The sequence below is a fragment of the Pelodiscus sinensis genome, chromosome 7 (assembly GCF_052426305.1).
Source record: "Pelodiscus sinensis isolate ZL-2025 chromosome 7, ASM5242630v1, whole genome shotgun sequence".
In the NCBI taxonomy this organism is placed as follows: domain Eukaryota; kingdom Metazoa; phylum Chordata; order Testudines; family Trionychidae; genus Pelodiscus; species Pelodiscus sinensis.
Genome location: NC_143058.1, coordinates 25297593 through 25320004, shown reverse-complemented (window position 1 = coordinate 25320004; position 22412 = coordinate 25297593). Strand labels below are relative to the sequence as shown.

The 22412-nt window shown below is 37.6% G+C and overlaps 1 long non-coding RNA gene across 1 annotated transcript in view; it reads left to right on the top strand.

Moving 5' to 3' along the window:
- The first annotated feature begins 51 nt into the window (after nt 1-51).
- The window catches only part of LOC142830165 (uncharacterized), a 39299-nt gene continuing 16938 nt past the window's right edge, over nt 52-22412 (top strand). Inside the window, exons 1-2 of the long non-coding RNA XR_012905157.2 lie at nt 52-289; nt 13608-13889. This is a non-coding gene — a long non-coding RNA (uncharacterized LOC142830165). The remainder of the gene's footprint in view (nt 290-13607; nt 13890-22412) is intronic.

The window sequence follows — 22412 nt, the reverse complement described above, 5'->3', positions numbered from 1 at the left end:
AAAAAAAAAGCACAAGGTTTTTAGCCACATTTCAGTCATAACTCTGACAATCGTTACCATGCTAAAGACTAAAAGAGTGTGTGACACAAATTTATAAAGCATATGAAAGCACATTTGAAAGTATTATAAGAAGGAGGAGGAGAAAGTCAATTTTACTTTTTTTCATATTCACTTAGACATTTTATTTCCTACTTTTATACGCTACACTATATGTTGTACACTGTTCAGCAGATAAGAATTGGTATGGGATTTTGGAATGATGCACAGGAATTCTACTGAAGTGCAAATGGTAAGTGATGAAAACTATTGGAGAGGTTTATTGGACAGATTTGGAGAAATGACGAGGAAAGGCAACCATATCCATACTGCAGAATGTCCATGCAAGGTCATTTCTGTGGGGAAAAAAGAGAGGGGCTTATTCTGAGTCCAGTACAAAATGTCCAGATTTCAAAACATAATCTGCATAAATGCAATTTACTATATTACAACATAATGTCCAATTAAACCTTTCCAACCTATGGGAAATGATTCTGCATGTGATCTTATTAAAGAAAAAGATAACAGATTCCTTATTTTTCCAAGTTTGGTCAAAGTTGGGAGGGTTATTTTGTTTTGTTTCATATTTAAAATGACTCCCCTGCATAAAACTTACACCACAAGATAATAAAGTCTATTGCATCAATTTACTGTAACAGACTTTCTCTTCTTTAAATATAACTCCTGTTCATACTGCAATTCAATTTAAAGAATCATTCAAAATAAATCTAAATAAATAACAATGTAGCTTTCAGGCAAACAAATGAATTTGCATTGTTTTATATTCATCATAAATATTTCACTTAATTACTGAGGTACCTTGCTCAGAAATACAAAACAACATTATAAATTTATTAGCACTGTCCCTACTGATTTTACAGACGTTCTGTGGAATATACAAGCCAAAAGTAGAAACAGACTCAAGAGCATAAGCAGACGAATACACACCATATTCAAATGCTAAACTATACTGACACACTATGCTTTGCTGAGTATATTTTCTACAACTAATGCTTTCTGTTTTTAATCAGGTGTTACCCTATTTATTTTCAAAATCAAGGTCAACTAAACCCTTTTCCTTCTGTTGCCTTACAAAAACCAAGACATCTGAGTTAATCAAAAACAATATTATCTTGAAAATTACAGCACGTTATTTTTGTCTCGTTGTAAAATTGTTAAAATATAAAAGGGTATAACATTTTTCAAAGGTTTAGCAAGGTCAGTTATATGGGGAAAAAGTGCTACACAAACATAAAAGCTGTAGTATATAGCATTTATCATCAAAATTATTTAAGTTCCTTTAATGCTTCCAAAGGCTTGTGGAAAAACATTTTTAAAATGTAAATAAGTAGGTCTTTTAGAAGAGGTTATTCCTCTTTGTAAACCACAGTAGCACTGGCAATTCATATTTTTCAGAAAATCTTAATCCCACAGGAAATATACTCAGTTCATATTTATTTTTAACATAATTCTGAATTTAGTATGTGCTATTTTTATTATTTGTGCAATGCACCTTTCTTTAATTTGCTTCTAATGAATTACATTGATATCTAGAAGAGTGTAAATATCAAACAGATAAAATACTGGTCTATTTCGTACCTTGCAAACAACTTCAAATGTAAATAAAATGCTAGATGTTCCATTTCCCGAGGGATTAAATACTCTTACTGTTCAAATGTCATTAATTACCCTTAATGCTATTATGAACTATTTGGAGATCATTATTAAACTGTTAGAGTATTTCTTAATGCTTAACCAGAAAGCATCACTAACTATCTGGGTTTCCTCCTCTTGTTGAAATTATAGCCTTCAGGAAATGCACCCAAAAAGGGGGGGGGGAGGGGTGAATCAAGAAATACAAATTTGTTTGAGTAAGTGAAAAATAAAAGTTTAAGTTTGAATCTCTTTCTATTCCATAAATACTGTATCTAGGAATACTGTTGCAGACTGATTCAAGCAGTTGGGTTTCTCTGAGTGGCTAGGGAACAAACATAAATCCTGGTAATACAACCATCTTCTTTTTAACATGCCTGTTTTGGCAATATTAGAGAACATCTAATAAAGCCCCAATGAAATAAGAATGTCACTAATATATAACTACAAAGGACAAGAACTCATACAGATATATATGCTCTATAGCTCTGTCTATACCACCTGGTTATTTTGAAATATGTTATTTCAAAATAATAACTCCTGAAATAACTATTTCATAATAGCATGTCCACACTACAGAGAAGCTTCAAAATTAGCCCAAGGTGGGCTCCCTTAATGTGGATGCTCCATCTTGACTTAGAGTCCCAGGAACCATTGGGGACTAATTATTTTGAATGACTCTGGGGAATGGTTATTTTGAAAGAGAAGCAGCTGAGCATCCACACTAACCTTATTTTGAAATAGCATTTTCAAAATAGAATGAGAGGTTATTTTGAAATAACAGGCTTGATGTGTGGATGCACACCTTGTTATTTCCAAATAACTCTGTAGTGTAGACATGCCCTATGTGTATGTGGCAGGGGGTGTGTATATACATACATACATCACCAAATTCAATGGTTACTGGCACTAGTGGTAATTTAGTAGTGAGTGATGTGCAAGCACAAATGCAGTGCACCATATAGCAATTTTTACCCAGCACATGTGAAATCACTGGAAGCTTTCCCTGGATGAGGCCTACTGGATCAGTGGCATTAAACATAGTGACTGGATTTGAAGGCAACAATGCAGATTTTAAAATGAACAGATGGGGCCCAAACCAGCACCCACTGAAGTCAACAGGTATTGGATGAAGAATATGATGCTGTTTCATTCCCAAAAGAAAAAGAAAAAATATAAGTTTATAATATAAATCTAATCTGATACTATTCTCTGTACTAAGCATGGGTAAATAATTCAACATTAATCATTAATTCTCTTAATTTTGCTTATTTCTCTTATTATCTTTGCAGATTACTAAACCAATGACAATTTTCTCACATGTGTTATTCAGAATTATTCAGCAAATTATTAACATTAATGCATCTTAGCACATAGGCTGGTCACAAGTGGGGCTGGCCAGAAAACAAGAATTCCATTTTGTAAAAAACGTATAGACTTCCCAAAATTTGTTTTCATTGCAACATGGAACAAACTGACTCCTAATGAGTAATTTTTATGAAAAAATCTGAGCAAGACTCCAGTGTAGCCAATAGCCCAGGGCATTCACCTGGGATGTGGGAGATTCACATTCTAATTCTGGTGGTGGCTGATAGCCATACTACCCTTCTTCTGTCGGTGGTGCACCTTCTCACCAGGAGCACTTCTGTCAACTGAAGAGGGGCAGTATTGGACCTCAGTTCCACACTGTTCACTGAAAGCTTAGCACCCCACACAGCTTCATGCATCCCAGTCCCAGCCATGAATGAGGTCCAGCCACCCGGGCTGCTTGGTCAACAGGCTAAGTAAGTAACACTATGTCTTCACAGACACAACCTTACTCTAACTCAGGGTTTCCCAATTTTATGTGGCCATGGAACCCTTTAAACTCGGAAGAATTTTGTGGAACCCCTAATAACAGTCTTATGGAGCTGAAAAAGTAAACCACAAATAAGTTAGGATAATAATAAACAAATGCTAAACAAGATCATGATCAACATTTAGTTTAATTGCACATATTTAAAAACAAAAAAAATCACATTTAATGTGTACAAAAAATGTTTAAATCATAAAATGTTATTGTAATGGAATTTTTTTTACAGAAACCCTATTTTCATTTTTCTGAACCCCAGGGTTCTGCGGAACACCATTTGAGAAACATTGCTTTAACTACACCAACATACATATGCCTCTCGTGGAGGCAGAGTTATGATATCAGTATAGAAAGACACTTACATCAGCTGGGCTAGGCTGTAGCTGGGCTAGGCTGTAGTATTTGCTGACATAATTTGGTTGACAAACTGCCTTCTATCTACCTAACTATGAAGGGTAGACCAGTCCTAATATTCCCAGATATAAAAGGGGCATGAACACAGCAGAAGTGAATTGACAAGAGGAATGGTTCAGGAGATTAAGGCTCATGGACCCTTAGAGAGGGCTCTAGCACTCATTGAGGTGGGGAAGGCAGGATGTAGGGATTGCTAAAGAGTTGGCAGGAGGGTCAGTTATTTTAGATTATGGGGTGGATTTGGAAGCAAAAATTTCTTATAAGGGTATGGAAACCAAAGGATGGAGAAGTAGGGCAAGGTTCTGAAGAGGGCCACTACAAAGGACTTGAACACATACAGATATACATAGTTAATGCTCAGCAGGAGCAGAAGTAACATGGATTATATGGAGTGATTTGAAACACACACACCACTGTGAGAGAGGAACTGACTTTTGCTTGTCTTTCCAGGTCTGTTCTGAACATTGCAATCATCTTGCTCTCACTCTCAGTATTGCACTAAAAGGTAGCACGGTTATATGGAATATGTTATTAGTTATTTATTTCATTATGGAATGTCTAGCTTTTTATGGTTATTTTAATTGGTGACAGTACTCACTACTTCACATCCTCAATCTGGCACTGATGTACTCTCATGTCCTGTTCCACAACATCCTGAATCCTCATCCTCTCTCTTTGCTGACTTTCTATTCTTTTCAGAAGTTGCTGCCCATGTTGCTACCCTTCTGTTGGTGTTGTCTGTTCTGCCCTTCATCCCATCACTTCACAGCCTAATACTGGAATACTGCAGTGCAAATTTACTTGTGCTGCTTATTCTCATCCATATGGAGTGAAGCATCATTAAATGCAGCCAGTTAAAAGCAAAACTAGTTATTTAAAACACTAACCCTATAACTATCAGATATACTCCCATGCAGACAGAGCTGCTTCTTGTAATATTAAATGGAGATGGGTTGTGAAGGGAGAAAGAGATGACACACAAAAAGCTGGATACCTGAAAACAAAAAATATATTAAAAATAGTATTATAAAGGATAAGCAAAGCTGCTTTCAAATATCTTTCAAGAGCTTTTCTTCCAAGAATCAAAAAGCACTTCATAAACATTAATTAAGACGCAGAAGACCCTAGCAAAATAGTTAATTATTACCCCAATTGTACAGGTAAGGAAATTGACAAATGGAGTGCTTAACTGACTTCCTGAGACAGGACTATAACAAGGGTGGGGGAAGCATGCTTGCCCTGGTCGCATCATAATCCACGGCACAAAGACACAAGAAGTAAACATAATAAGCTGCAAAAGTAAAGGGCATGACATGTGCTAACTCAAGGAAAGAGGGAACATAATTAATATTTTGCTCCAGGCACAAATATACCTAATTATCATAGAATCATAGAAACATAGAATACTAGGTCTGGAAGGGACATTGAGAGGTCATCGAGTCCAGTCCTCTGACCTCATGACAGGACCCAGTACTGTCTAGACTGATAGACATTTATCTAACCTCCTCTTAAATATCTCCAGAGATGGAGATTCCACAACCTTCCTAGGTAATTTATTCAAGTGTTTCACCACCCTAGCAGTTAGGAAGTTTTTCCTAATGTCCAACCTAAATCTCAATTGTTGAAATTAAAGCCCACTGCTCCTTGTCCAATCATCAGATGTTAAGGAGTATAATTTTTCTCCCTCCTCCTTGTGACACCCTTTTAGATTCCTGAAAACCACTATCATGTCCCCTCTCAATCTTCTATTTTCCAAACTAAACAAGCCCAATTCTTTCAGTCTTCCTTCATAGGTTATGTTCTCTAGACCTTTCATCATTCTTGTTGCTCTTCTCTGGACCTTATCCAATTTCTCCACATCTTTCTTGAAATGTGGTGCCCAGAACTGGACACAATACTTCAACTGAGGCCTAATCAGCGCAGAGTAGAACGGAAGAATGACTTTTCATGTCTTGCTCACAATACACCTATTAATGCATCCCAGAATCATGTTGGCTTTTTTTGAAACAGCGTCACACTGTTGACTCATTTAGCTTGTGGTCCACTATAACCCCTAAATCTCTTTCTGCCATACTCCTTCCTAGACAGTCGCTTCCCATTCTGTGTGTGTGAAACTGATTGTTCCTTCTTAGAGTGGAGCACTTTGCTTGTCTCCTTATTAAACTTCATCCTGTTTACCTCAGACCATTTCTCCGATTTGTTCAGATCATTTTGAGTTATGACCCTATCCTCCAAAGCAGTTGCAACCCCTCCAAGCTTGGTATCATCTGCAAACTTAATAAGTGTACTCTCTATGCCGATATCTAAATAGTTGATGAAGATATTGAACAGAACCGGTACCAAAAGAGAGCTCTGTGAAACCCCATTTGTTATATCTTTCCAGCAGGATTGTGAACCATTAATAACTACTCTCTGGAAATTGTTATCCCGCCAGTTATGCACCCACCTTATAGTAGCCCCATTTAAGTTGTATTTGCCTAGTTTATATATAAGAATATCACGCGAGACCGTATCAAATGCCTTACTAACGTCTAGGTATACCTCATCCACCGCTTCTACCTTACCCACAAGACTCGTTATCTTATCACAGAAAGCTATCAGATTGTTTTGACATGATTTGTTCTTTACAAATCCATGATGGCTGTTCCCTATCTTCCAAGTGTTTGCAGATGATTTCCTTAATTACTTGCTCCATTATCTTTCTTGGCACAGAAGTTAAACCAACTGGTTGTAGTTTCCTGGGTTGTTTTTATTTCCCTTTTTATAGATGGGCACTATATTTGCCCTTTTCCAATCTTCTGGAATCTCTCCTGTCTTCCATGATTTTCCAAAGATGAGAGCTAAAGGCTCTGATATCTCCTCTGTCAGGTCCTTGAGTATTCAAGGATGCATTTTATAAGGTGACTTGCAAACATCTAACTTTTCTAAGTGATTTTTAACTTGTTCTTTTTTTTATTTTATCTTCTAAATCCACCTCCTTCCCACTAGCATTCACTATGTTAGATTTCTCGGTGAAGACCAAAACAAAGAAGTCATTAAGCATCACTGCCATTTCCAAGTTTCCTGTTACTGTTTCTCCATCCTCATCGAGCAAATAGGCTTACCCTGTCCTTGGTCTTCCCCTTGCTTCTAATATATTTATAGAGGGTCTTCTTGTTTCCCTTATGCCTGTAGCTAGTTTGAACTCGTTTTGTGCCTTTGCCTTTCTAATCTTTCCCCTGCATCCTTTGTAATTTGTCCAAGTTTCAATTTTTTATATGACTTCTTTTTTATTTTTGATAATGCAAGATCTCCTGGTTGATCCAAGGCTATCTTTTGCCATATTTTCTATCTTTCCTACACAGCGGAATAGCTTGCTTTTGGGCCCTTAACAATGTCCCTTTGAAAAACTGCCAACTCTCTTCAATTGTTTTTCCCCTCAGTCTTGCTACCCATGGGACCTTACCTACCAGCTCTCTGAGCTTACCAAAGTCTGCCTTCCTGAAATCATTGTCTCTAATTTGCTGTTCTCCCTTCTACCACACCTTAGACTCATGAACTCTATGATTTCATGATCACTTTCATGCAAGCTGCCTTCTACTTTCAAATTCTCAACCAGTTCCTCCCTATTTGTTAAAATCAGATTTAGAACAGCTTCCCCGCCACTAGCTTTTTAAGCTTTCTGAAATAAAAAGTTGTCTTCAATGCAGTCCAAGAACTTATTGGATAGTCTGTGCGCTGCTGTGTTAGTTTCCCAACATATATCTGGATAGTTGAAGTCCCTCATCACCATCATCCTGTGCTTTGGCTGATTTTGTTAGTTGTTTAAAATAGTTTAGCCTCCAAACCGGTTAAATTTTTAGTTGCTGGGTAGGCAAGCTTTACCATGAGTATGGCAAAGTTCCTCTCTCACTCTCCTCACTTAATACAGTTTAAAAGATGCATCTGGATGACCCTCCTTGGTCCCCACTCTACTTGGTCAGAGAAGCTGTCTTCTACCTCCTAACTTGGACCAGGGGAAGGGACCATGAGCTAACATAGGAAAGGACCGACTTTTCATCTTCACTCTTCCGGCTGGCCCAGAAGATGGAGCACCAGGAGAATTGTTTCCTTCCTGTTCTGTTGGCAGGATGGGGAATTCCAGGCAGATCTCAGGTCTGCTAAACTAGAAAAGTCTTAACTTGCCCTAGTAACTCTGAAATGCTTCTGTGAGCCTTGCTGATAGTGGCAGAGAGAGGAGTTGGACAGCCAATACCAGAGACACCAAACAGCTATGGAAAATATGACCAACCGCTTCAAATGTGTCACCTCATTTGCCCCACTTCAGAGGACCAGTAATAGACAACGGAATCTTCCATGTGTAGGTTCCCAGTTTAAATTCAGCTTCTTCATAATCAAAAATCATCATCATGTGATGTTGATGTCTGTGAAATTATTTGATGGCTTCAATCCTCTTACTAAAAGTTAGGTATGTACATCTCATTCTCCCACCCAATTTTTTCCCAAACAACTGGCACTATTATTAGCAGGTCATAACCCAAACATCAAAGACTGTACAGTCTGTGAAAACAACATCATCCTTTCACTTTGAGAGGTGGTCTTTTGAAAATGGGTCCAGGCACACTGACAAGGCATGACTGCTTCCCATGCCAGACCTGGTTCTTTGGATGAAGAGAAAACTTCACTGTCCACTGCTGTCAATCTAGCACATGGCATCAATACCAAAATTGCCATGCATTTAAGAACAATGAGGTTACACGATGCTGCTAAATTTAGTTATTACTTTTAAACATATGCTGTTTGAATCTACTGCCACCAGATTGTATATTTACTGTCATATTACAAAAATAGGCCAAGATTTTCCAAAGTGGTGCGAGGTACTTCAATTTTTGGATGCTCAACTTGACATTCTCTTAAAGGAACTGTCTTTTCTGAAAGAGTTGAGCACTCAGCCTCTCAAAATCAAGCCCTACTCAGGTGTTTCATTATGGGCTCCCAAAAATATATAGCACCAAAAACATGAATCACTGTAAAATCTCAGCTATTCTGTCCACAAATGCTAAGGACACCTTTGGTACGTCTAGACTACAGGCTTTTGTCGACAGAGGCTGTTGACAAAGCTTCTGTCGACAAAGAGCGTCTAGACTACATCCAGTTCTGTCGGCAAAGCGGCTTGCTATGTCAACATGAGAGTATAGACGCAAAAGGACAATGTGGATGCAATAACGCCTTTTGTCAACAGAACTCTGTCGACAAAAGATGTTATTCCTCGTAGAATGAGGTTTACTGCTGTCGACAAAACTGATGAGTTCGGTCGACATAATGTCGACAGAACTCGGCAGTAGTGTAGACCCAGGTATACTTTTGTCGACAAAAATCCACTTTTGTCGACAAAACCCTGTACTCTAGACACACCCCTTGAGATTAGATAGCCACTCAGTGCCCAGAGTATTGTTCTCAGCATCTGCATGTGTTGAGGGAAGTAGAACAATGGAATTATGAGGAGCTCTTACACAAGTAAAGTAAACATCTTTTGGCAAAAGATTCATTAATCTGAAGAAGTAGGTTGTACCCACGAAAGCTCATGATATCATCTACGTGTTTTGTTAGTCTCTAAGGAGCTGCAAGTCAATTTGTTGTTTTTAAGTTTTTCCAGTTACAGACTAACTCGGCTACCCCTCTGAATCTTTTGGCAATTTAGTGCTACACTAGGTCATTCAAAGTAGTGGAATAGCAGGGAAAAAATTTCTACTAGCCAGTTTAACATTCCACTTAGGAATTAAGTTCTTTTATGAGATTGCCAGCTGAAGGAGGGAAAGCATGGAAGAAGTAGGAGACGGATGTTTAAGCAAGCTACAGCTGCTTAGAAACTATTTGAAGCTGCTGCCTCACAGAGAAAGCTGTAGGGATCTACTGTGGGAATCCTGCAGTATGTTACTGACTGCATCACCAGTAAATGCCACTGCAAGAACTAGGACTGAGAAGCCTTTAAGAAAGGAAAGCGGGGGGTGGGAGGGAGAGCATAGAAAAATAGTGGAGAAAGGGAAAAAAACAGTAAAAAATCTGGGGATATTTTTTAATTGCTATAAATGTGGAGAATAAAATCAATATGTAAGAATGTGTGTTCCGCTTTTCACATATACACAGTATATAAACGAGAAACTGAGAGAGCGGGAGGAAGAGCTAGAGAGAAAAAGGAGAGACTACTAAAGAAATAAGCCCCCCTGTACAGACAGCCTGACGCCAGATGGCTTCTTCTAATAAATATTCAACCTTAACTCAGTTCCCATGTAACTTTGTTGTAAAGCTGCCAGCACACCCACACAGATCTGGGCCAGCAAAATGATTACAGTAGTACAAACAAAATAGTGCAATAGAGGAAACAGGCAGACAGGGTCCTGTATACAGAAAGACAGAGCTGTAAAGATGTGAGTTGATGAACCTTAAGATTTAACACTGAGAAACTCAAAATAATGGCTTGGAAAGGGGGAGGGGAGATTTAAGAAAATAACAGACTTATTTTTCCCATTGCAGGTTTTATTGTTGGAAATATACAGAACAGCAGACTGCAAATGGTATACTATAAATCAAAGATTATGTTGCATGATTTTTAGATTCAGCTGTAATTCACCTTGAGTGAAATAATAACCCAGTTTAAATTTACATTATCAATTGTACTCACATGGGGTCTTAGTTAAAAACATTTTGTGCTGTGACATTTGCTCTATTAATTGGGAGAAGAAAGGGGTAATTTGCCATGTTTTTCTTCAGAAAATATTGACACAGTGCTCTAAAACATGCAACTCCGACCTCTGTGTGCACACGTGTGTGTGTGTGTGTGTGTGCGCACGTGCGTGTGTGTGTGTGCTCTAAAACATGCAACTCCAATCTGTGTGTGGGTATGGGTGTGTGTGAGAGAGAGAGATTGTGTTTTCAGGAGCTCTTTCTTTAATTTCAGAATTGCATTAGGAGACCCAAATAACAGGACATACCATGTTGGCAACCCCAACTACTATTGAGAGAGTCTCTCCCAAATTTAGAATCCGGTGCTCAGATTAAAAAAGGAAAAAGAGAACAAGAGAAAGGACACTGCTTTTGCAGACATGCCTTCACAAACACTTTGAAAAGGAATGAAACAAGGATAAGAACCAGACTACAAAAAACAATGCTGGAAGTTTATACTATTCATTTCTTGGCTTTCTTTCCAGAAATTTTTCATGCTAAATTTTTCCTAATTAGATATTGGAAGAAAGTGGGTAGCCTGTTCAAAATATCTACCTAGAGCTAAGGTGATTATTTACCTAGAATTTATGCCCCAATGATGGACTAAGTAACTAAAAGTATACAATCAGCTTGATTCTGGGAGCGTTTAGCAAAAGGCAAAGATTTCCTTTCCTGAGAATTCAGACTGTCAGTGCTATAAATTAACATGCTACCGTCATGTCAGGAAATTATTTAGGCCGATATAGGGAGGGTATAAATAGAAATAATGGATGGGATTAAGAAAAGGAAAAAAATTAGGCTTAATATCAGGAAATATTTCCTTGCTGTGAGCATTCCTCTCTGAAAATCAGAGAAATGATGAGTTATTGTGGGCTGAGGAACCAGGTTTCCACTACTTCCCTTGGGATCAGATCACGGAGAATGTTTTAAAAACTAATCTGAATGGATGCACTAGGAAAAATTCTGCTGGGAATAATTCTGCACTGGTCAAGGGATGGACTACATCATGGAACAGGTCTCTCTGACCTCTACATTTTCTATGTGATAGGTAGACAACCTTTCCAAATAAAATAATATAAAATTTTACCTTTAATTCCTGGCATGACAAAGCTCTGGCTATGATGGTTTAGTTAGGGTTGGTCCTGCTTTGGGTAGTGGGTTGGACTCAATGACCTCCTGAAGTCTCTTCCAGCCTTATGATTCTACCTGCCATAGTACATTACAAACTCATTTTAATTGCTAGCCACTATTACCCTAAATCTCCTCCAGCATTACTGTTTCCCATGTCTTTCCCCTTCTCATTGAATGCAATTTGGATTATTTTTGTCCAGATGTATTAGTTTATATTTTCCCAAGATGACTATTAGCCCTTAGAAAGAATACAGTTAGTAAAGAATGCAGCAGTGCATCTCCTCAGCAAAGCTTCTTTCTGCTAAAACTTGGCAATAAACTTTTAAAAATGTAATGATGGGTTGTCCGAAACTATTCACAAAATCAGGTGTAATTCAGCAATTGGCTTTGTCCAAACATTTTTTAAATGCTGAAAATAAATATTTTGATATTTTGTTTAGAAAACACAAATTGTTTTCTGACAATTTATCTAAATTATTGTTTAAAAAACCCCCGAAAGTGTACAAAATATCCCAAAACAAAACAAAATGGAAAAAAATGAGAACAACATTAACTTTGGATCCAAAAAAAATTGGAGCTGGAGGGGGGTGTTCTGGAGAGAAAAGAATGACAAGTTTCCATTTTTGATTAACGCAAATTATTTTCTTTGAAGGGTTTCCCATTCTGGTCACCAAACAAACCAACCAACCCCCAAAACAATTATTGACTCAGCTTTACTTACTGCAATCAAATCAAACTTGTCCTTCATTGACTAAGTTGACTTGAACTTCAAGATATCCATCCTTAATCATCTGGGCCTGAAAGACTGCCCAGTGCTCTGGGATAAGGATTCATAATCAACAGTTCTCCTTCTCTGCCACAATGGAATTGACTATAGCAAAGAAAAAGCTTGTTCATCAAGGTGTAGCCTAATTGATGGATTGAGATATTGATTAAACTTTTAGATCACTGATGAATAAAGATTTGGTCTCTTGAGTGGCTACAGCATAGGAAGATTGTTACTGATATTATTAGAGGGAGACCCCCGCCCCCCAGGAACACATGAGAAACAATTCCTATTTTTCATAAATACCTTCATTAAGAAATCCACTATGCAGATAAAGCAATCCAACAAACACTGAAATACAAGAGCAGAAATAGAGATTGTACAATTGCCTTTGCACTAGAGGGTCAGAACTCTTCCCCATTCCCTGCTCAGGAACTCTAGCATGTTAGTCATTATCTTCATCATCAACTTCCTCATCCTCACCACCAGCAGATGTCATCCTGGCATCTCCCCAGGCTCAGATTCAACTTTAATAATGTGTTATGCAGATACCCACTAGGATTTGTATATATTTATGAATATTTTAACCTTTTCCCCCTTATTTCAACCCTTTTTCCATACCACTAAATGTGGGGAACCCCATTTGTCATACACAACTTCATAGTTCCCCTTATACTCGATAAAATATGTGACTCACTCACCGTAATCACTTGTGATTAGCCCATTGCTGACACCCTATGTCTGCAAAAATCCCAGAAATATTCAAAACAGTTTTAACTAATACATTTCAATACATATTTCCTAAACATCAGCAATGAACACATCTATTACAGTAACTGTTTTCTCTTGTAATAAATATGTTCGGTCTCGTGGCATAGACTGACTTGGGTAGCTAGTTCATGAGTGACTCTATCTTTAGGTCTGAAGCCTTGCATGGCTAATCTAAACATGTTACAAGCCTACCAACCTAGTGTTCAACATCAATTGATATTTACTGTATAATTCACTTGTATGTCCTAAACCTACCTCTTATTTTTGCCATTGCCTACACAGAAGACAGAGCTTTTCTCAGTGGATGGACCAAGACTATAAAACAAACCCCAGCAGGAGCTACAAACAAATTCAAGCATCCCCATGTTCTCTTTGCAAATAGAGACACTTTACATAACTAGACATTTAGAAAAAAATCCATACACAGTTGTTTTCCTGTGGAGAGAAAGAGGGAAATCACCACAGGAAATAGATGATAGTCTTGCCACCTAGTATACTTCAGGATAAGCTTTGGATGGCAGAAGGATGGACATAAGCGACTGAAGAACCTGAACAGAATAGCAGGTGAATCTTCTTTTGCATTTTTGCTTTATAAAAACTTAAATTTTGGATGGTCTTGTATTTAGTGAGGTAGGGTTACCACCTTTGAAATGCAAAAACAACAACCACAACATAGCAATCCCCCCCACACACACACATACACACAAGTCAAACCCACCACAAACCCAACCACAAGACAACTTTACATCCCCCACTCTCCAAAAGGCCACATACAGAATCTAGAGCAATACCACAGGTAGATAATATTGATAACATCACATCTCACATTCACATAACTCAAACCCTTTCTCATACATGCACAGTGCACTTGTGGACTGATGGGCAGACAGCTGCTTGTATATTCAACAGTTTTGATCTGTTTTTTACTTAAGCACTTCTTTGGATAACAAAGCCTTGTGGATAAGGGGGAAGCGGTAGATGTGGTGGTGTACCTAGACTTTAGTAAAGCATTTGATACAGTCTCTCATGGCCTTCTGATCAATAAACTAAGGAAATACAATATAGTTGGGTGATTGGATTACTATAAGGTGATTGGATAACTATTCTCAATGGTTCACAGTCATGCTGGAAGTGCGTAACAAGTGGGGTTCTGCAGGGATCAGTTTTTGGATCAGTTCTGTTCAATATCTTCATCAACAATTTAGATGATGGAATATAAAGTACACTTATAAAGTTTGCAGATGATACCAAGCTGGGAGGGGTTGCAAGAGCTTTGGAGGATAAAGTCATAATTCAAAATAATCTGGAGAAATGGTCGGTTGAAAATTGGAAGTTCAATAGGAAAAACTGCAAATTACTCCACTTAGGGAAGAACAGTTTTACATATACAAAATAGGAAGTGACTGTCTAATAAGAAATAAAAACACCAAACATCACTCTGGGATGCATAAATAAGATGCATGAACAAGTGTTGTGAACAAGACATGAGATGTAATTCTTCTGCTCTACTCTTCACTGATTAGGCCACAACTGGACTATTTTGTCTATTTCTGAACACCACATTTCAAGAAAGATGTGGGGAAACTGGAAAATATCTAGAGAAGAGAAACAAAAATGATTAAACGTCTAGAAAATATGACCTATGAGGGAAGATAAAGAATTGGCTTTGTTTAGTTTGGAAAAGACAAGACTGAGAGGGGACATGATAACAGCTTTCAAGTACCTAAAAGGATGTAGCAAGGAGGAGGGAAAAAAATATACTCCTTAACATCTGATGATAGGACAATGATCAATGGGCTTTAATTGCAACAACTGAGATTTAGGTTGGACATTAGGAAAAACTTCCTAACTGTCAAGGTGTTAAATTTATACGGGAATGAGAAAGGGAAACCAGCCCCATTTGATGGTGAATGGTTATGTGAGGTTTATATGGAAATCTATAAAGGTGCTGCAGTCTCTTTCAGCAGACTCCACTAAAACAATCTAACAACTGCAAGGGATACTAAGGTACTGGGATTGTTCTAGAAAGGTTTAGAAGCTATAACACACAGGAAGGCTAAAATCCTAGATGAGAAGGTTTCATGAAGTTTTACCTGTCCCTTACACTATCCACTTGTAGATGGGTGCTAAATTTGAATGCAGGGAAAGGAGAGCATACTTTTAAAAGTGCCCTGGTATCAATGGGGAGCTCCTATTGTTCCAATATGTAAAAATTTGTGATACAGTCAGAGTGTGTGGAGATTTTAAGGTTACCGTAAATGTGGTGAAAGTAGGAAAAACACCCCTGCCTTAAATTAGACATTTTTGCTCCCCTAGTAGGAAGACAAAGATTCAGACAAATTGATTTTGATCAAAGCTCAAAAAGAGCCTAAGACATATTTCACAATCAATACAAAGGGTCTGTACCACTACAACAAGCTAGCTTTTGGTATTGCTTCAGCTCCTGTTACATGGCAATGGACCAAGTTTTGCAAGGTATCCCAAGAACACAGTGTTACTTGGATGACATTAGTGTGACTAGTGGAAATGATGAAGAACATCTGGAAACACTGAAAAGTGTATTAAAATGTCTATCAAAATACAGGTTACAAGGTAATCATAGAAAATGTGAATTTTCAAGGATTCAATAGCTTACTGTTGGCAAGTTACTGATGAACAGGAACTCCATAAAACTCAGGAGAAGATTTAAGCAGTTCTGGAAGCTCCACTACCAAAGGATATGTAACAATTCATATCATTTTTTAGATTTATCAGCTGCCATAGCCTAGTTGTATCAAACCTAGCAACTGTATTGCACCTCATGAACTGTTTTCTGCAGACTGGTCAAAAGTGGTTTGGTCATGTGAGTATCAAAAAGCTTTACTGATAGCAGAATAATTGGGCACATCAGACAGCATACCAATATACTTTAACCCATTCTCGCTTATCAAGTTAGCATGTGATACTTTCCCACATGGAACTGGAGCAGTAATATCATGAATAGTTCCAGATGGCAGTAAGAAAGACCCATTTGCCTCAAGATCACTCAGGGCTCTCTAGACTATGGGGAACAGTCGAAAGAAGATATGCAAATTCCATGGGAATGTACATATCTTCTTCTGATTGCTTTCGAAAGTGAAAATAGTTAAGATGCAGCTTTTTCAGCAACCTCCACCCCCCTTTGTCGAAAAGCTACTCTTCCTCAAAAAAGGAGGTTTACACGGTTTTTCAACAAAGGGGTGATTCGCCGAAAAAGCCACGTCTTAACTATTTTCACTTTTGAAAGCTTTGTGATTGTAAGAAGATATGCAAATTCCTGCATAATTTGCATATCTTCTTTTGACCATTCCCCATAATCTAGATGAGCCCACAGAATTGCAGAATGTAATTGATAGAAAAGGAGGCATTTAGCACGGGGTGTGAAGAAATTTAGCCAGTATTTATGAGAGAAAATTCATCCTTGTCATAGACCACCAAACCTAGTAGTAATTCATCCTCAGAGGAAGGGAGTTTCTGTGTCAACAGCAGTGTAATTATGCCTAATAAATTGCACCTAGGAGTATTACCCATAGCTCATCTAGGACAATAAAAATGAAGACACTTGCCAGAAATTTTGTATGGTATCCAGGTACCACATGCCCAAACTAACACCATTATACCCCTGGAAATGTCCATCAGCTACTGGCAACTTTTACATATTGATTTTGCAGAGCCCTTTTTAGAAATTATGTATCTAATGGTGGATGCCCATTCCAAATTGCCAAGAGGTTTTTTTTTTCCTCTTTATAAAAAACACCACACATCCACAGACAGAAGAAAAACTTGGAAGTTTATTTTCAAGAACAAACTGAGAGAGACAAGGATCATCAGTTTAGTTTAGGAGTGTTTCAGTGATTCATGAATAAAAATATTCTTAGATATATTAATAACTGACATTATTCCAATAATGTCGTGCTAGAGAACTTCTTACTCCAACTCATGGTAACACTCATTTCACAAAGAGTAAGGGAAATCAAAGGAAGAGTATTCTTCCTTCGACTTCTTGCTGTGTGGACAGCACCAAAAGCCAAATTAAGCTATTTTGACTTAAGCTACACAATTGACGTAGCTGAAGTTACATAGCTTAATTTGACTTTTGCCCTGCTGTGCAGATGTATCCTTTGGGAGAGGAGAAGGAGCTATTGCACATCTTGTTAAACTATCAACACATGATACGTGCCACCACCAATAGAACACCTGCTGTGCTATTTATAGGCCAAATTCTCAGGTCATGCTTGGATTTATCAAAGCCAGATCTAAATTTACAAGTCAGAAATCAGCAAATAAGTGAAGCTATGGCAAGGAGGAACTGGAGAATCTCGCCAACTACAAGTGGGACAAACAGTGTTAGCATATGGTTATCAGGGATCCAGTATATGGCTTCCAGCAATTGTTAAGGCATAAAAAGGGCCTTTGTCCTATACAGTACTAGTGTCACCTATTATGTTTTGGTGCCACCACACTGATGAATCTAAATTGCACTCACTGCCACTCTTCCTTCCATTTACAAAGGAGAAGGAGGAGGCTGTTTGGCCTACTGTCCAAAGGCAAGTCTATCTGGTTACCGTGGGCTAAATTATTAGCAAAAGGATTTATATACCACAATGAGTGAATGACTCTATTGTTAGCTCTCCAAACTGCTCCACCAAACTGGAATTAACATGGCTTGCTATTGCCTCAAAATCAAGCCTCTTCCTTCTATGAGATTTTCTATAAAAGTAAACATTATGCATGGCAATAAGTGCTGCCAGGTTCAACCTTTATCATGCAGCAACTTTTATTTAAAAGTTTGCTAGCCAAAGAATTAGGTGTTATACTGTCTGAAACCAGAACATGTTCATTCAAATAAAGTCTATTTAATTTGACTTAGACTGTATCTCGATATAAGTAATGCACTGAGAGAGAGAAACTTAATAAAGTTGACCAAAAAAAGTCTTCATCCAACACTGTTGTGGTAAAAACGTGTTTTCTCTTTGCAGATGCCTACAGTGATTTTGGCCATGCGACAGTAGAACACACAGTGTTGGTGTTCTCAGCCATTAGTTTGTAATTGAACAAGATAGATGTGTTCATTCATATGAACTAATGTAGTTTTTCTCACAAAGGTTTTATATTACACGAATCCATTAGCATATTTACAAATTAATCTTCCCTTAGGAAAAAAGATCAAAGATTTACAGAAGGAAGTGCTTTATTACTTTTAAACTGCCATTTTTTTTAAGGAAAAGAGAAAGGAAGAAAGATATGAAGAGCTATGTTGAACCATAAATGCCTTTATTATGGCTACTGTACAGCAGCTTTGTGGGAGACTCAAATGTACAAAAGTACATTAGGGAATTAAAGCAGTATATACAAGGTCAATATTAAATAAAATAACAGGTGCCCATATAAAAGTTGATACAGTGCAAACTATTTTATAACTGAACTCATTTCTATGAATAATTTAAAAAAACATTCTGCACTGGGAGAAATATTTAGACTATGTTTTATTCAGTTTACCTTTTCACGTGTTTTCTGTCATTTCTCATGCCTCTTTTATTAGTTACTGAAGGTATAGTTAACCAAGTGGTATTTTCACCTTGCCATTCCCTGTCCCCCTTTATCCCAGAGGAGAGTCATATTGCAGCAGTAATTCCACTATCTTTTCAACGGCTGCATCCTGTAACACTATAAATGTTTGATTATGCCTTCACGTAGACTCAAAGTGAAGCACAGTTAAGGGTAATCAGGAAGAGAAAGCTCTTATTTTGAACAAATACCTCCAATAATAAAGGGCATTTACAGGTAAAATCAATTGATTTGTCTTTGTTTAAACTTTTCTCCATTGTAAAGTCCTTCTTTATGGGATTCTTAAAAGACTTTCTGCTATGCCAGAAAATACAGAATAACATAGCAGCAGAACTGCTAAATGAGATGCAAACCTTTAATGATTTATTAATAACCACTTTCTGCAACATTTCTAACTACTGAAGAGAAATCAGAACTATAAATATATTAAATCCTTCTCTTCCGTGGCAAAAAAAAAATCTGTTGGTATATTGCAAGAATATTATCAAATTCATAAGAAAGAAATACCTTTTTCTGTCATTTGAGGTGCATTATGTTGGACTGTTCCAAATCTTTTCTGGACAGGTACTGTAGTGGTTTGTTGTAGCTTATTAATGTAGATTTTGAGACTGTTCTGAAACCAAATGGTATTATTTGATGAAGATGAAATTTAGATCATTCATCAAACAGTACAATTCCCATTTTCTGATTATTATTGTGTTATTTCAAGTGTACCTTTCACACCTCTATAAAACAGATATTGGTCAATAAAATGCCTACTGGAAAAGTTATTTTAGACTTACAGTGACAGATATCCATATCTCTTCACTGTGTAAGTCCTCTCTTTCCTTCTCTGCCCCTCAGCCCCGCCTCTGTATGTACAGAAGGCCCATGCAGTGAAAGAACTGCACTGAAGGAGCAAACCATAGACAGGCCATGCAGCAAGATTCTGAACCTTCCTTCCAGAATCTCACTCCATGGCATGGTGGGCATTTTCAAGGGCAGGTCAGGAGAGGATAGAGATCACAGCCAATAGATCTGAAAGCTATGCAAATACACTCTTCAGAACTGACTCCTAAGAGGTGCACCACAGGCCATGTCTGATTCTATAGCTCCATTAGAAGCCAGAATATAAGCTCCACTCCCTAGCTCTTTCTTATATCAAGGATTCCCCCATTTACACTTGTAGCTTGGAAATAGCTTGGTACATGCTATTTTTGCAGGCTTTGGATGGGCTGAAATGTTTGGCCCTTTGACTATAGAACTGAAGGAACTGCTTAAAAAAACCCTTAACTCTTCCATTTTCCTTCATATATACTTCCCTTAAAAATCAAACTTTTCTCTTTCCTCGCATCTAGTGGTTATAGAAAGAAGCTGAAAAGCAAGATTCCTTAGTTGTATTTCAGGCTTTATCACTGACTAGGTCTGATTTTCAGCAAGTCACAACTTTTCCATTAAAATTTTACCCATCTATAAAATGGGTATAATATATATCTGCCTATATGAATACTTCTATAGTACCAATCACCACTATTTCTATGATCTATACAGAGATGTTTTCAGGCTTAGTAACCATTTGGATAGTGCTTTGAAATCTTTGAATTAAAGGCCTGATACATTATTGCAATAGTCATACTTTACAGTTAGTGTCTTTCATTCAAGGATCTCAATGTGATTTCTAAACCATTAACAGTGCCTTGCTAATCAGAACACCCCTATTAGGTGCACGTAAATAAAACTAGATTTTATTTGTAGAATTTATATTTCTGACCAGTTTCAAACTTATTCCTGAAGATTTAGGTTTAGTGTGAAATACCTTAGGCTGATATTGCAGTCCTCACTCATATGTGCAGTGAGTTCTACTGAAGCCAATGAAACTTTTTGTTGTGCTATTGACAAATTCTACCATGGAGATTAAAGCTAATAATCTTGTGGTAGAAGAGTTTCAACCTAAATGGAAATTTGATTTAAAGAAGTATGACTGGAATAGGCAATAAAAGCATAGTCTAGGGGCTGAATCTGAATAAAAAAAACCCAAGGCAATATTCTCCTCTAAAATCCAACTGAGAAGTCAAAATTGTTTTCCTGCTTTTCCCATGCATATAAATCTCCAGCAGTTACAGCTTTTGGGGGATAGTGGAGTATTGGTTGTTGACTGACTTGCAGATATAAGATGACATTTTTTACCTCAAGTCTTTCAGATTATCAAAAAATAGATAGTAACTTTGCTTTCATTAATGAAGAATAATGATTAATCACAATATTATTCAGTCTGACCTGTGTATCGTGGGCCATCAACACCATTTACCACTCACACACTAAACCCAGCAACCAGTATTAGACAAAAATATTACCCAGAAAACTAAATTTTGATGTGCCACATATGGAGAATAGGAGGGACCAAGATGCACCAAAGGACCTGCAATGGCAGAAAAATGATTAAATGAGATAAACCCAGATAATCCCAGCAAGGAACCCAAACTCCATGCTGTAGAAATTAATCGATTTCAAGGCCAGAAGGGACCACTGTGATCATCTGGTCCTGTCTAACACAAGCCATATGACTTCCCTAAGGGCATGTCTACACCTTCTGGAAGGAGATGGCAGGTTGCAGGCACATGTTCCAATGCCTATGGGCAAGGGCGAGCCACTCGCAGAACTCCAGAAATGTGTTCTTCCAAATGCAGAAGTTCTGGGGCCACTGCTGGTCATCCCACCACTCCATAATAATACAGTCCTACCAGTTTTTATTTCAAAATAGCTTATTTCAAAATAAGTGTGCAGTGTAGACATGGCCTAAAATCATTCCTAGAGCATATCCTTTAAAGCAAGATTAGCTGTTTCTCTAAAAATGGATCAGTGATGGAGAATCCATCAGAACCCTTGATAAAATAGAAAAAACCAACAATCTAATCTAACCTGGGGAGAAATTCCATCTCCAACCCACGTATGGCAACCACTTAGATCCTGAACAGGAACAAAATTTACCAGCAAAGTAAGTGAGAGAGAATGCTCTGTGCCACCTCAGAGCATCAGTCTAGCTCTTCCAGTGTCCTGTCTGTAGTGGTGGACTTCTCTATTGCTTCTGAGAAAGGATACCCAAAGGGGAAACGGGGGAATAGGGAACCTTCCTGACCCCTGTAGGTGACTTGCTAAAGACTCAAAGCATGAGATATTAGGAGTATCAGATTAACCAAAAGGAGAGAGCATCTAAAGCAGGGGTGTGCCATGAATGACTGTGTCTGTCATTCAATATAAGGAATTAAAAAGTCAAGTGCATGTAACATTAAATATGAATGATGAATTTGTAGAATAAAATAACTAGGAGACAAATCTGTGTCTTACATATAAGATAGTAGAGCCACAGGCAACTTTTGCTTTAATATGGAAAAAATTGTCTAACCTAATCTAGAGAGTAGAAAAATTAAAGATCAATGTATACTTCAGGAAAACGCTTTGTGGTTTTTTGTGAAATAAGAAATAAAGGTTTATAAACCTGGTTTCTATTGTGACATGCTAGTA